This window comes from Crinia signifera, chromosome 8, assembly GCF_055691185.1.
Source record: "Crinia signifera chromosome 8, ASM5569118v1, whole genome shotgun sequence".
Classification (NCBI taxonomy): domain Eukaryota; kingdom Metazoa; phylum Chordata; class Amphibia; order Anura; family Myobatrachidae; genus Crinia; species Crinia signifera.
The window spans coordinates 13,963,775-13,974,704 of record NC_139224.1 but is presented as its reverse complement, the minus strand read 5'-3'; positions in this window follow the sequence as shown (position 1 = coordinate 13,974,704).

Sequence of the window (10,930 nt, the reverse complement as noted above, 5' to 3'; positions counted from 1 at the left end):
GTATAGCTCTGCAAATTTGGCACTGAAATGATCAATGACCGGCCTGACTTTGAATAGCCTGTCAAAGGTGGGATCATCTCTGGGTGGGTACTGTGCATTATCGGTGTAATGTATAAATTTATGGATTGCCTCAAAACGAGCCCGGGGCATGGCCATACGGTGAAATGGGGTGCTGTACAGAACATCTGTACTCCAATATTGCCTAATTTGTGGCTTTTTTACTATGCCCATATGTAACACCAGACCCCAAAACGTCATCATCTCTACTGCATCTACAGGGGTCCACCTAGCAAATGATGACGTGGGGTTTTGAGCAATAAACTGCTGGGCATATAAATTAGTTTGGTCCACCATTAAATTTATTAAATCATCAGAGAAAAATAATTTGAAAAAGTCAATTTCTCTGAGACCTGTTGAATCAAATTGGATTCCTGGGATGGCCAAAAACTCAGGAACCTGGGGCTCAAAATTGTCTGGTGGTGGGGTCCATACGAGATCAATTATTGGGGGGGGGGGTCTCAGCTGCTCTACGGGGGCGTCTTTGAGGGGGTCCCTCATCACCAGAGGAGGAAGAAGAGCTTAAGACGAATCCTTCAAATTCCCCGCTTGCCTCACTTGCTGTGTCAGAGTCAGAGGCAAGCATGGCATATGCCTCCTCCACTGAATACATTCTTCTGGATGACTGGGATGACATTTGGGATGACATTTGGGATGCCATTTATATTTTTGTGTTACTGGTAGTGAAATGTTTCAACACGTGTATAGTGTAGGGGGGGGGTACAAACTTTATTTCAACCCGGGGGGTATGTAGTGTGTAGTGTGTAGTGTGTATGTAGTGCAGAAAAAAAAAATAAAAAAAAAAAAAATTGAAGGGTTAAAAAAAAAAAAAAAATGGAAGGGGTTAAAAAAAAAAAAAAATGGAAGGGGTTAAAAAAAAAAATGGAAGGGGTTAAAAAAAAAATGGAAGGGGTTAAAAAAAAAAAAAAAAAGGTCCTGCGCCAAAAATTGAGCACAGATGTTGGTCAGTAACGTCCGTCACTGAACAGCGCTCAAAGGCAACAGGAATTTGATCAAAAAAAAAAAAAAAAATAGATCAACCCTGTGCCGAAAAAGCTGATCAGTGATGTACGTCACTGATCAGCGCACAGTGGCCACAGGACACACAAAATCACAGTGTGTGTAAAAAAAAAAATTTAAAAAAGACCCCACAGCACTCACAAAAAATTAAAAAAGGTGATCAGTGATGCGACACTGATTACCAGTGAGGGGCAGCAGGTGCACAACCTTTGGTGCAACTGACAGTGCAACTGGCAGCAACTGACAGGTATATATAAAAAAAAAAACCTCTGTACCCCCAAAAAGTTGCTGATCACCTCAGATATAGTGATCAGCACAAAAGGCGGGGGCAGCAGACACAAAATTTAGCACTCTCTATCACTCTCTGTCACTATCTCTCTCTATCTCTCTATCTCTCACTATCTATCACTCTGACACTGCAGCAGCAGCACTGACAGGTATATATATATAAAAAAAAACCTGCGCCCCCAAAAAGTTGCTGATCAGTTAATTTATACTGATCAGCACAAAAGGGGGGGCAGCAGTCAGTTATTTAAAAAATATATAGCACAATCTGTCACTATCTCTCTATCACTCTCTATCTCTCTCTCTCTATCTCTCTCTATCTATCTATAGCTCTATCACACTGCAGCAGCACAAAATATAGCACTAGGCCTCTATCTCTCTCTATCTCTCTCTATCTCTTTCAGTTATATAAAAAATATATAGCACAATCTGTCACTATCTCTCTATCTCTCTCTCTCTCTATCTCTCTCTATCTCTCTATCTATAGCTCTATCACACTGCAGCAGCACAAAATATAGCACTAGGCCTCTCTATCTCTCTCTATCTCTCTCTATCTCTCTCTCTCTATCTCTCTATCTAATAACTCGCAGCAGCACAAGATATCACAGGATGTCACAAGATGTCACAAGAATAAGCAATATCTAGGCAGTGATCAGGTAAGTATTTGGATGGGTTCTGGTCAGTAGTGGCGGCAGCTGGGCACGGTGACCGCACTGCATGCTATTCCAGACCGGAATGGCGTCTGCAGTGCAGTCACCGTTAGTTTAAATCCCCCTCCTTGGCTGTGATTGGTCCGTCGGTCCGATGAACCAATCACGGCCTTTGGGGGCGGGCGGGGTGAGGTGGGGTGACACCAGTGTCACCCTTACACCCCGCGGTGATTGGTGCTGTACTTTACAGCACCAATCACCTCAGATCCCGTGTCACCGGCGAACGTTATTCGCCGGTGACACAGAAAACGCTGTGAATGGCTGTTCACACTGAACAGCCAATCACAGCGATCGCCGACGGGGGGGCGGCATCGCAGCCCCCCCTGGGCATGCACGGACATGTCTGCTGTCAGGGACAGCAGACATCGTCCCTCTGTCACTGCGTCTCTAGACGCAGTGACAGTTTTAAGCCATGACAAATATATATGTCAACGGTCGGGAAGTACTTCCCGGCCATGACGTATATATACGTCAAATGTCGTGAAGGGGTTAACATTGAAACTTTGCTGACATCTTGTGTTATTCTTTGAGAATTGAGTCCGTGAGTGCGATATATATATATATATATATATATATATATATATACACACACACACAGATACAGAAGTACCAACACACTCGCCATTCCTAGGAATGGGGTGCACACATCATGGATGCACTTTATCAGATTTGAATCGAGTGAGGCAGATACCCCGTGGATTACGGATTCACAATGTGCCGACCATCGGGCGATACGATATGCCATTCTGTAAATGATGGATATTGATTTTAAATAAATGCTCAATGGACTTAATGCTGTTGGTCATAGAAGAATCAACCTAGGAGCATAAAGTGACTTGCGAAACTGAAAAAAACAGGTGGACCAATACCGATTTGAGCTGATACGGTTTAAAAGAGAAAAACTGAGCAAAGTCCAACTGGACTACAGCCAACATCGGGTGTACAACTGGATCAATGGACTGGGACCATCAACCAGAAGGGACAGAGGCCCACCGCCGTTTAGACACAAAACGGGATTTCAACAATTCAGTACTTCTGCAAGTGAATCTGAGGAATCAACAAGAGAAGGACCATCCCCTCAAGCTGGCCCTTTAGGGGTCAGTACCCGGGCTGGACACCCGGGGACAACAACAAAAAAATTACTAGGAGGGTGGCGGGACAAAATAAAAGGCAGGCGAGGAAGAAGCCCTGCAGGGGACCTAAGCCTGATTTTCAATCTGTCCAAGACACCCCTCTCTCATGCTGGACACCGGGTACTCAGCAAGGGGTTATCATATGTACCTACAGCCAAGCACGACCCGTTTCAACAAAAAATTGAACTGTACCGGTTACAGAACATTTTGAAAAGACACCCCCACAGATTAAGGTGGTCTCCCCTCCCTGCAAGAATTCATAAGTTGGGCCCGGCCTCACGATTTGACCCACAATCTTCCAATGCTTCAATAAAAACTTTCCAATGCTTTTTTGGAGAAAGAAGTAGGGCAAAACCACAGTATGTCAAAAGAAGATCTGGAGGCACCAAGAGCATTGGGGTCCAGACAAGACATAATAATCAGGGGCGCCGATAAAGGCGGCGCCATTGTGGTGCAAGATCTAGAGGATTACACCCGTGTTACCGCCTGCTGGATGATCCCAAAACATATAGAGCATTGGATAAAGATCCTACTCTCGTTTTCCAGACCAAACTAAGGAAGATTTTGTTCAACAAGGAATCATCACTAATGAAATATATGGTAAACTTTACATAGAACACCCTGTGATTCCCATCTTTTATGTAATCCCTAAGATTCACAAGGACGCCCGCAAACCCCCTGGCAGACCCATTATATCTGCATGGGGTTCTCTTTGCGAATCTATGGCCATTTATCTTCCTACAGCCGTGTATCCAGAACACCAGTACGCATTTGCAAGACTCAAATATGCTACTAAACAAACTATTGACAATCGGGGTGGTCCCCCAAGAAACAGTACTGGCCACCATTGATGTGGCCAGCTTGTACACTAATATCCCCCATGAGGGGGATTTAGAGGCCACCCGTAGGTTAATTACTGGTAACCCCTTATACACAGGGCCCGGCATCGATTTTTTCATGGAGCTGTTAGCTTTTACTTTGAAACAGAATTTCCTTCTGCTCAATGGAAAATTCTATATTCAATTGATTGGATGTGCCATGGGGTTCCCAGTGACCCCCACATTCGTCAATGCCTACATGTGGGAGGTGGAGCAAGATCTATTTCTCAACAGACCTGAGATCAGAGAATCTCTGGTCCTTTACCACTGGTATATAGACGATCTAATTGTCTTTTGGACCAAAACAGTGGATGAATTCAAGAAGTTAATAGACTCCCACAATTTGAAAGATAGTGCGATCAAATTAACATACACAGTAAGCAACACGGACATCAGCATTCTGGACATTCATATAAAGTTCATAATGGTCTTATTAGCAAAAGTTTGATTACAAAGTCCACAGACCGGAATGTTCTATTAAGACATGGCAGCTTCCATCCACACCCCACAGTTAAAGGACTACCCTTCTCACAGTTTTTGCGTGTGTGTCGGGTAACAAGTGAAAAGGGAAGAAACAATACAACAGCTCTAGGCAATGACAAAAGAATTCATAGAGAGGCTACTCCTTTAATGAATTACGAGTGGCCAGGAACAAGGCCCTCGAACTCAAACGGGAAGATATTCTTACACCACAACCCACTAAAACCAGCATCTTCCCATGGGTACAGCAGTTAAATGTTAAAAAGTAAAAATACAAAATCGACAAGCCAAAAAACTATGGCCCATAGTCACAAGTGACCCCGATTTAAGGTATCTTAAGAAATAAAGATTAATGCCTTGCTACACAAAGTCCAAGAATATCAGGGACTGGGTCGTCAAAACTGATATTACACAAATGTCCAAGCCCCATAAACAACATTTCTTAAGCAGAGGCAACAGCTGTTACAAGCAGGGCCGTTTCTAGAGGCGGACAAGCCGTGCAGCAGCCCGGGGCGCCGCACGGCTTGTCCGCCTCTGAAACAGCCAGGGCGCCCGGCAGTCTAACCCCCCCGCCCGCAGCCGCAGCCGCTGCCGCTGTCTCCCCGGCCGCCCGACTCCACGCTGGAGAGGGGAGGGGAACGCATCGTGCGTTTCTCCGTCCCCTCGCCCACGTCACTGGGCTGCCGCTGTCAGCCAATAGGAGCTCGGGCGCGGGATAGGAGAGAAGCACGATGCGCTCCCCTCCCCTCTCCAAGTAAGTTTGTTACTGGGGGCATATGTTTGTGACACTGGGGGGCATATATCTGTGGCACTGGGGGGCATATATCTGTGGCACTGGGGGCATATATCTGTGGCACTGGGGGCATATATCTGTGGCACTGGGGGCATATGTTTGTGACACTGGGGGGCATATATCTGTGGCACTGGGGGGCATATATCTGTGGCACTGTGGGCATATATCTGTGGCACTGGGGGCATATATCTGTGGCACTGGGGGCATATGTTTGTGACACTGGGGGGCATATATCTGTGGCACTGGGGGGCATATATCTGTGGCACTGGGGGCATATATCTGTGGCACTGGGGGCATATATCTGTGGCACTGGGGGCATATATCTGTGGCACTGGGGGCATATGTTTGTGACACTGGGGGGCATATATCTGTGGCACTGGGGGGCATATATCTGTGGCACTGGGGGCATATATCTGTGGCACTGGGGGCATATATCTGTGGCACTGGGGGCATATATCTGTGGCACTGTGGGGCATATGTGTGGCACTGTGGGGCATAATTGTGGCACTGTGGGGGCATATATTTGTGGCACTGGGGGCATATGTGTGGCACTGTGGGGGCATATATTTGTGGGACTGTGGGGGCATATATTTGTGTCACTGTGGGGGCATATATTTGTGTCACTGTGGGGGCATATGTGTGGCACTGTGGGGGCATATATGTGGCACTGTGGGGTATATATTTGTGGCGCTGTGGGGGCATATCTGGCACTGTGGGGGCATATTAGTAAACAGCATCGGTTGTGCGGCAGCGGCACATGGGGCATAATGTGTAATGGGCATTACGATGTGGGGAGTATTGTGTAATTGCCATCACAGTGTGTGGTCTAATGGGCATCTTGGTGTGCGGTGTAATGTGTAATTGTCATCACGGTGTGCGGCGTAATATGTAATCGTCATCACAGTGTACGGCGTAATGTGTAATTGGCATCACAGATAAATAGTGTATAATGATTTAAGTAGCCTGTCATTGTGAGGCGTACTAGGTCATTGTGTGGCCTTCAGCCAGCCAACTTAAGTGCGGGAGGACAATAACAATTCCTGCAGCAACCAATGTCTGGTCTTGCAGGTTGCAAAAGTGTGATATAAGGTAATTGTTTTCCTGCTAGACCACGCCTTACATTAAGCCACACCCCTTTTAATATCAAGCCACACCCCCTATTTCGGCGCGCGCCTTCGGCGCGCGAAATTACTATAATACCATGCTATGTATTGGGGGGGGGGGGGGCGCATTTTTATTTCTTCGCCCTGGGAGCTAAATTGTCTAGAAACGGCCCTGGTTACAAGGGCATTGGATGCACCACATGCAATTATATGGCAGTGTGCGACACCATCACTCACCCTTATACAGGCAGGAAGTTCAAAATCAAATGGCCCCGGACCCGCAGCTCCAAATTTGTAGTATATGTCATCTATTGTCCCTGCGGACTCTATTATATTAGGGAAGACGGAGTGCCAATTTAAAACGAGACCGAGCCAAAAAATTACTACAGCTGGAATCCAGGTGGATTTTCCGCTTAGATACAATGAAACCGAAAGGCTTGAATGACAACCTAGGACTGATACATTTTTTATAACATGGAAAGATCCCCCCGTTGTGATGGACAACATGCCAGTCTCCCCGAAGGACCTTTGAGCATCTTTCGATTGCCCTTCAAGAGCAACACAGCACAAACCATAGATTCTTGTTAGTAAAATAAAAAGCCTAGGCAGACCCTAACAGGGGCGTAGTTGCCATCATTGTCACCACAGTAGATGCAGAAACAGCAGCCCTAATAAGATAGTCTGCTAGGTTACCACTCTCTTGCATAAAGTCTGAGCACAGTATGAGTTTCAGTGCCGGAATGAACAAAAGCTCACTTCACTATTTTGTCACTTTAATTTTCTTAATCAGCCAGCGTAAATAGAAGCATGCTGGCTGTCTTAGCCGGTGATTATTATTACCACACTCCTCAACACCAGTATGGTTTTGTGCAGCACACACTGATGAGTCATGTGAAGATTTGTATTTCACCTTTTAATTGTACACGCAGTACGTTTGATATTGTTTTTCCTTTTATTGTTTACAGGTTGCCATGACTACCCCTACTACACTGTCCGTGGAGGGTGATGCGGCAGGGGTCACGGCTTGTCACTTCCGGGGGAGGTGATGACGACTTCTGGTTACAGAGTGACGGCGGGGCCCGGCGGCGCAGCCCGACATGGCAGACAGAGGGTTACAGGCGGCTGGTAATCTTATAAATGGTTTTGCACGGTTTTTGCACGTTTATCCTGATGGGGTCCTGAACCCCCGAAATGTTGATGTAGATGCATGTTTGATTACTAAAGCTGTTATCACTGTTTTGTCACACCCCCGTGTGGGTGTCTATTTTTTGCTGATTATTGAAAGTTGCAAGTTACGAGTGCCTTATCCTTATTGGCAATTGCATATCCCTTTTGGGGTTACAGTAGCACCGTAAAGTTGTTCTCTTCAAGCAGAGTGCCAGGCATCATCATCTGGTATAACTTCCACATCTGCACACAGCATATTGGAAGCCAAGGCACCGCTACTTACTTCAATTTCCTTCTAAAAAGACACCATTATTCCCTTCATTGATCCTGCAGAGTTGCACAGAGGATCGGAATCGCTTTGAAAGATTCAAGTGTGGAATGACAGGCCAAGAACCAGTACCAGGTTTCAAGGACATCACGCTTCCAATAGGAGAAGCATTGGTATTCTCTGATTCGGATGCAAGTCAGATACTCTTTACGGACAAATTGGCAGATGTGGGGTCAGCAGATTCAGCCGAGCAGCTAATCACCATCCTAACCCGCTTGAAGAAACGAGAGGTTGATTTTTTCCTTCACGGAGTCACATTGTCCGATTACTACAGGGATAAGAAAATCCCCTGTGGATTCCGGATAAAAAATATCCCTACAATCGGGAGATCCAATCCAGACTTTCGTAGAAAATGGACTGCTGATCTGATTCTTCTTGTCATTGAATAATCTAAGAGGGAACTGGACTTAGTTAAAAAAAAAGATTGACGCATTCGAAAGTGTCAACCTTAACATCATAAAAAAAGTGACAAATCGCAAGATTGGTTGGCTAAACTTGGATCTCAAATTAACCAATACAGGAAAGAATTAATTCAATTCAAAAAGGCAAAGAAGGAAACGGTGAACCGTGACTACTCTGAGTATCAAGTATATAGCTGGGCGTATGGTAGAGGCCAGCAAACTGACAAAGGATGTAACTATCGGCGCAGGCAACAATTCAATTCTGACAGATCAAGCAGCCTAGAGGCAGAGGTCGCGGAAACCAACATCCCCCTCTGGGAGTTTTAACTCAAGCCAGGAGGGGCCCCGCAGACGTATTAGAGCCTGGCGTGGAGGTCAGTGGGCACGCATCGCGAAAAAAAGGACACTGCCAAGAAGACATAATTTATAATCTGTCTTCCAGGACATTAACTACTCCAGAACATAATGTTCTCAATAAAGGACTGTCCTTTGTCCCGACCACTACACCTAATCCATTTGAAGATAAAGTGGATCTCTTCAAATTTAACAGAAGACTCAGACTAAGGGAATTCTTTGCGGAAAATCCCTCCAATTTGACTTAATCTCTTCCTATCACTAAAAAATCTTTATTTGATCCTAAATCAAACAACCTGGCTATTAAATTGTTTACAGATTACATGGACAACCAGATCTCAATGTCTGGTGAGGATGTCAATAAGCCAATATACAATCTCTCCAAGGAAGAAAATATTGCCCTACAGAATCTGAGTTCTTATACCGATATTGTGATCCGTACAGTGGATAAAGGCGGAGGTCTTGTGGTTCAAAACACATCTGACTATAAAGCTGAATTATAAAGACAATTAGCAGATACAGCGATCTACAGAGCACTCAAAGAAGACGCTACCAAAACCTTTAAAGCTGAATTAGATGCCATATTACAAGAAGGAGTCGATGAATCAATTATTCCAGAAAAAAATCAGAGAGGCTTTGACATGTGACCACCCAAAGATTCCATTAATATATACCATTCCCAAGATACATAAAGACTCCGTTAAACCACCTGGTCGCCCGATTATATCCGCCAAAAATTCACTGTTCTACACCGTTGCCCAATTTCTGGACCTATTTCTACAACCAATTGTTCAGCATCAGTCAACATATCTTAAGGACACCAACACTTTCCTGAAAGAACTGATTGCTTTACCACCACTACCCCTGACTGCACGCTTTGTACCATCGATGTGGTGTCTTTATATACCTCGAAACCACACAACAGAGGTATCCAGGCGGTTAAGAGGGCAGTACTTGCCAGTGATCTGTATAACGGTCCAGATGCGTTGTTCTTCTTCATCAGATTATTGGACCTGGCCCTTTCGTGCGATTATTTCTTTTTTGACCAAATAATTTTACAGTGCTCAGGGGTCGCAATGGGGTCCTGTGTGGCCCCAAGTCTAGCGAACATTTTTATGCATGAGGTTGAAAGACATTTTTTTTCTGATCCAGCAGTTGCCAGTAACATTCTTGTGTACTTTCGTTTTAATGACGATATCATTCCCATTTGGAGTGAGAGTGTGGTTAAATTTAGTCAATTCATGTTATCTGCTAACAGTGACCAAGCCATTAAGTTCACTTACTCCTGTAGTCAAAGCATGATTAATTTTCTTGATGTAAGTGTTAAATTCGATAGTGACCAGAATATTGTGACCACCCTGTTTAAAAAACCCACCGACCGCAATACCATCCTTCTGGGATCTAGCCATCACCCCCCCCCCCATCCCTGAAGTGGGGTCTGCCATAATCCCAATTCTTGTGTGCTATGCGTATGAGCAGCAAGATTGAAGATGCGTCAGCTGAGAGACTCAATGATTAAAGATTTCCTGAAACAAGGTTATCCACACCAGTTATTAAAAAAGACCAAAGCGAAAGTATTGAATCTTGATAGACTAACTATATTAAACTATACCTCTGACAAAGAGCTGGGCAACAAAATAGTTTGGACCCAGAAATTTACAACACGCAGCCAATCTTTGATGAAATCTGCCAGACAAATCTGGCCAATCATCTCATCCAATAAATCCCTTCCAACCCTTAAAAATAGCACTTTCATGCCCTCATACCGGAGAGGCAGAAACCTAAAAGATCTTGTCGTGCACATTGATGTAGCAACTTTGATGTGAGACCAAAAGTTTACTTCTTAACCCGCAAAAATGGGAATTACAGGTGTTTGGGGTGTAGACAGGCGAAAGCTTCTCCCATCCCAGAACAGGCATTAAAAATTCAAAATTAAATTTCCCCTAACCTGCACTAGTAGATATGTAATCTACTACATTAAATGTCCCTGCAGCTTGTTATGTTGGGAAGACCATCACCCAATTTAAAGAGCGTATAGCCAATCATAGATCTTCCATTAGGGCTGCACTAGAGGGCAAGGGCTCCGATCAACCTGTTGCAAGACACTTTAAAAACTTCAACCACACACTACCTTCAATTAGGTACAAAATGATCGATTGCATTCCTGAGTCCGTCAGAGGTGGAGACAGGGCTAGAGCCCTATTACAACTGGAAGCTCAGT